This window comes from Marmota monax, unplaced genomic scaffold (assembly GCF_021218885.2).
Source record: "Marmota monax isolate L192 unplaced genomic scaffold, Marmota_monax_Labrador192_F-V1.1 WCK01_AAM20220418_F8-fsc00125, whole genome shotgun sequence".
Taxonomy (NCBI): Eukaryota; Metazoa; Chordata; class Mammalia; order Rodentia; family Sciuridae; genus Marmota; species Marmota monax.
In genome coordinates this window covers 10,138,603-10,144,616 of record NW_026695235.1, presented here as the reverse complement: position 1 = coordinate 10,144,616, position 6,014 = coordinate 10,138,603, and positions in this window count along the sequence as shown.

Below are 6,014 nucleotides of genomic sequence, written 5' to 3'. Positions count from 1 at the left end.
CTCAACCCTGGGCTCCTCTGTGGCACCGTGTCCTGGAGACAAGCAGGGGTATGCTTGGACAGCTGCTTCCTCTGCGATGGGCACTAACTCCGAGTCTCTGTCCTCTGGGCCTCCAAAACCCAGGGTACCACACTGGGAATGGCCCTGGCATCATCCACAAGGCACTAGTGTGGAAGCCATCTCCACTGAGGTTCTGGATCTTCCTGGCGCTGGGAGGGTGGCCATGGGAAGCGAGCACCAAGACATGGGCTTGTAGGGGAGAGCGCACCATCATTGCACCTTGGCGACAGGAAGACTGCAGTGGGGTGACTTCTGAGGTCCTGCAGTGCTTGTGGGTCCCTGCTCCTCCTATCCCCAGCCGGCATGGGGCCTTTTAGGCCTCTCCTTGGCCTACAGCCCTCCAGGACTCCCCTTGCCCCCTTCCCATCTGGTTTCTGCCCCAACACTGGGTCCTCAGGGCCGCCCTCCCTGACACCTATGCCCTGCCTGCCCTTCCCAGCCTCCTGCCCTCCTCTGTGTTTCTCTGCATTGAGAGCTACAGCTCTGTCCCCTTGCTGGGACAGAAAGCCCTGGGGGTGTTGCCAGATGTCAGTGTGGCCAGGACCTGGGCCCCAGTGACTGTTGGCAGCACAGACAGAACAGTGGTGGTGGCGCCTCCCCTGCAGCCAGCATCAGGGAGCGGCGGCCACTCACAGGAGCCCGGGAAAGTGTGCGAATGAGTGTGGGTTTAATACAGGTTAGAGCAAGGCTGTTTACCCCCAGGGCGTTAGCAAGGTCTGGGGACAGTTTTGGTCCTCAGGACCTGGGTGGAGAGTGGGGTCTCCTCCTGGGATCCAGCCGGAAGAGGCCACAGAGGTCTGAGTCGCTCTGCATCTCACATGACTAGCACAGCCCACAACAGCGTCATCTTCCGCGGTGTCATCAGGGCCAAGGCAGAGAGTGCTGGATGGGGATAGTTCCCCAGCAAACATGAGCCTGAGGGTCACTTGGAGGAGGCAAAGGGAGGATGATCCAATAAAAAGGTAAGTTCAGCCTAAAGCCATCCACAGTGACACTGCTTAGGAAGGTTGCTTGTAGCTCGACCCAGTTGTCTTTCCTCAGCTGCGGACTCTAGGGACCGGTTACCGTTGTCTGTCTCGTCGACTCCAGTGCTGAAGTCCCCTCAGGGGTGGGTTGTGCTGGTCCACCCAGCACTGCAGTATGATCTTCTGGGAGAGACTTAAGACAGTTACAGGGGACATCATCTGAGTGCACCTGTGTGTGAATTGCACCGGCTACAGAAAACACGCCCCAGAGCACCAGCCCTTTCCATGTGGTCCACACCTCTCTGTTCCCTTCAAATTCTAAGAAATTTTATCGGATTTCTCTGATTTGAATGAGTTAGACCTCTTCTAAGAATAAACTTTAGATAAAAAAATAATTAATATGAGGAATGAATGTGTAGAGCTATTACCAATGTCAGACACTTGAGGACCCTACTGTTAGGGATACGAGGTGGGGAGCCACCACTTCTGTCCTGTTGGGGGCACTGTTCTGGGCTCTCATGGGGACGCTGAGATGAATCAGATGTCACCTACAGCCTCGAGGGCACCTCTGGGCTTTCTGGGGAGGAGTACACAAATCCTCTAGTCAATGCAGAATCTCTGGAGCATCCACAGACCAAATTTGGAGGGACAGGAAGGGTGGCCCCTGGCTACAGGAACCAGAGATTGTTCCAGAAGAAAGAAATGCCAGCAAGAGATTTTGCAAGACAGGGAGAAAATCCACAGAAAGCAGTGCAGAGAAAGTGGGGTGTCCTTCCAGGAGAAGGAGACAGGCCAGCAAAACCTTAGGGGTTCTGCCCTGGGCCGCCATTGTTCCTACACTGCATGTATCCCCTTGGCCGTGCTAGTGGGTAACCAGGTGATTCAGGTGTTCTTTCTGTGAGTTTCTATGGCCTCAGATCAAGGCAACCCTCAGACAGTACATCCAGAGGCAGCAGACCATCAACTGCATGTTGGTCCTCTGCAGCATACTCGTTGTCACCACGGAGGTGTGGAGCATGGTGCAGGGGGTGAACCCTGATGAAGACAGTTCCCTAGAACAGAAGAAAGACCCAGGCTTCCAGGGGAGGAAGGATGCCCCATCTCCATAGAAGCTCCTGGAATATAGCACTCTCAGGAATGCTCTGCACCCTGCCATGAATCCAAGTGCTGTCCCATGTTTTCAATAGGGATGTCCTGACACCATCTGTCTAGTATTTGTATATTAACTTTGCTACAGAAATTTAGTACTCCTTCTTTTTAACTGTCAGTTTTTTTGGTCTTCTCGTTTGCAACAAAGTTAGAGAGGCTAAAGTTCTCAACAAATATTAACCATAATTATTATATATATAGTTCATCAATAATGTCACAGAGTATATATAATTAGATCTAGTATAGCTAAAACAATACTGCAACATAAATGATACTTTTCTAAGCATTCTAGGTCATGTACAGGAATAGAGAAACTTGTGCTAGGTATAAAATAAAAATGGGCTATTTTCAGGTTCTTTGCAGTACAGCTCACAATACCCAAAGGAAGAAGGAACCCAAGTGTATGTCATGGATATATGAATAAATAAAATATAGAACACCCATAAGATGGAATGTCATTCAGCCTTTAAATGGGAGAAGATTTTGAAACAATACAACATGGATGAACCTCCAAGACATTCGGCTGAGTGCAATAAGGACAAGTCCCATATGACTCCACTCACATGAGGCAGGTAAAGCAGTCAAACTCATAGGCACAAAAATTTGGATAGTGGGTGCCAGGGGCTGGCAGGGAGGATGGGGATTAGTGTTAATGGGCACAGAGTTTCAGTTTCTGGAGAAGGATAGCAGTGATGGTTGTACACAATATAAATGAGCTTAATACACTGAACTATAAACTTTAAAACAGTTAAAATGGTAAATTTTATGTTCTATATACTTTACCACCATTTTTTAAATAAATGTTTTGGAACAGAAGCTTCCTGAAGGCAGAGTGGCAGGAGCAACATGTTTTCATTAGTTGGGTTATTCTCTGCCACAGACAGAGCCTGCCCTTGTCAAGGTCACCACTCTTCACCACACTGAGGGATGGACAGTCACTTCTTAGTGTTCATCTTGTATTTGCTCTCAGTGGCAGGCATGGCTGACCGCTCCCTCTCTTGGCAAACCCTCCCTCTACCCACCCTGCTGGCTGAGCTCAGATCAGAGCGCCTTCTCCCCACTGGCTGCATGGAGGGACATCCTCAGCCTCCATGTCTGCTGCCCCTTCAATATGCTGGCCTCTAAACAGTGGAACCTTGGTCTGGGTTCTCTCCTCTGTCGACACCTTCTCCTCGAGTCGTTTTACTCACCCATGCTTTGGAATCCTGTCTATGTGCCAGTGACTCCCAGATCTGCACCTTTACCCTGACCTGTCCTAGACTTGACGTCTCCCTGCGGCTGACTGGTGTCCATCTCCATGACCTTAATTCCCCACTTCATCCCGTTCTCCTCCTCCCCCAGGCTTCCCAGGCGGTGCACAGGAACATGTCCAAGTTCTAAATCCACATCTGAGTCACACCATGAGCTCCCTCCCACCTTTTCTCTGTGTCTCATTTATCTGTAGTCCTGGGACTCTGCCTCCAAAATTATCACCATGTCCACCGTCCCCTGTGTACCCCACAGCTGCTCCCAAGTCTCTCTCACCTCCTTCCAGAACAAAGGCCTTAGACCTGCTGATCTGCAGACCTTTGCCTTGACCACAAAACTCACTCTCCATTGGTCTGTAAATGTGCCTCCCTGTTCCTATCCTTTACTGCTTCTTCTCTCCCATATGTAACCCCAGACTCCTCTGCCTGTCCAGCAAGCCCTGGCTACCTGTCCCTGAGTGCCTCTCCCAACACAGTTCCCAGAGCCCTCTGCCTGGCCCACCCCTAGCGAGGGAGCTCAGTTCAGAAGCTTCTTGTCATCCGACGGCCCAGAGTTCTCTCCCTCTCCTTCAGGTCTCAGCCCACCCAGCACACCCAAAGTCTGCATCTTTGTTCTTGTATTTCACTTTGCCTGGCTTCTTCCCCTGAGAGGTGGGATGCTCATGAGACCAGGGGCTTCACAGTCTGGTTCCCACCAGCTCTTCCACACCCAGAACAGTGTGCTCCAGAAGTATTTGTTTAGCAAGAAGGATACAGAATGAACCCATGGATTAATTGAAAAAAAAAGAAGAGAAATGAAAGGATCTAATGTCTGGGGACAGTGCCCTTGTTGGTGGTCCAGTCCAAAGCTGGCCTTATCAGACATTGCTGTATGACGGATGGTGCAGAGGGAGCCTGCCTGCTTTCTGGGTTGAGTCCTCATTTCAGACAGAAGCACAAGAAGTGCAGAACACTCTCTTCCTGGCCAAGGTGAACCCTAATTGGAAGCTTTGATTTTATTATCTTCTCTTTTTCCCCTTCGAACATAGGGCAGTGATCTAGGGTCTCATGGGTGATTGATGGTACCAGGAAAGAGACCTCAGGGAGCTTTCTCCCCTCCCAGGGCAAGGTCCTCTCTTTCACTCATGCAAGATGCACAGAGACCTGGTTTTCTTCAGAACTTGTGTGTCTGTGCACATAAAAACCTTCTTGGAGAGTAGGAAGATTTGCTCTCAAATGACAACATTGGGAACAGGAAGATGAAAGCAGTAAGACCCGAGGTAGGCAGGTGGACAGATGGATAGATATATAGACAGATACCACTGGTTAACTAGGTAGCTAGGAAATTTCAAAAAATGGTAGACCAAAGGCCAGGTTTGAAAATTTAAAAATAGGATCAAAATAGAGAAGACAATATGTTCAATAGGGCCAATGTGTTCAATAGGGGTATCTTATTATCAATTAATATCATCAGTCATTAATGACAAACAATCTGTCAGAATTCAGACTTCATTCCCACGGGAGTGGGAAGATGTGGGGACAGAGAGTGGGAGAAGACGGAGAGGTGGAGATCATCCAGCACAGCAGAGCCCGGGCAGGAACCTGGGCTCTCCCTCCTGTGGGCAACACGGAGGTCTTAAAACACGGTGGACAGAGCAGCGCTGTGACAACCAGTGCCCTGGTGCCTGGCACCCAGCAGGCACCCAAGACACAGTGTGAAATAAACTGTGGGTGGGTGAACGGAGGGAGGGTGAGTGGGAGCCGCTGGCCAGGCTCCATCAGGAACCGCAGAGGAAGGCTGCAGTTGACCTGGGGGTCCCGCCAGAGAAGCTGGTCCTTCCTCAGGAAGTTCTGAACACTCCACCAGCAAGACACGTGCCCGGCCCCGAGGGTAAGAAGTCAGTTTGTGAGACACAACTCTGTTCTTACTATCTCAGACACCCACAGAGTGTCTCTGCCAGCACTGTCTGGAGGGCAGGGGCCTCAGGCCGATGGACAGGAGGGTTTCAGTGCTCTCCTGGACCTTGACAGAGGAGGTGCAGCCACTGGGAAGATTTCAGGGGACCCTCAAGCAGAGATGATCCTGGGCCTGGTGGTGCTGACAGGTGTGACAGTCACACAGCATGTGTCTTTGAGGGAGAAGCACTCCTTAAAGGGCACTTGGGCCTGTGTCCTTCAGCTCCATTGTTAAAACAAAATACTGGTGCTGAGCCATGTGGAGGGTGAGCCCCACCAGGGAGCTGATAACATGTTCTTCCTGTGGGGTGAGGATTTCCCTGGAGTCCCAGGAGTCCCCAAACCACACCTGGGTCACCTGGCCCCTTAGGTGGCCATGTCCTGCCTGGGTGGCCCAACATACCCTTAAGGTGGCCTTCTGTCCCCAGGGCCAGTTCTGCCCTCAACTACCTTCCTCTCACCGTAAGAGGAGGTGTTTTGGTGGCATCTCCTTGCAGTCCTGGCCACAAGCACACTGGTGGCCCAGGCCCTGGCTCTTGAGGTGACTACAGCACAGTGGATGACTTTTCCCTACTCAGGAAATTCAGGTGTTGGCAGCACGCTGAGAAGGTAGTCAGTGCTGGTGCAGGGACACCTGGAAGAAGCAGGGGCTGGTCCC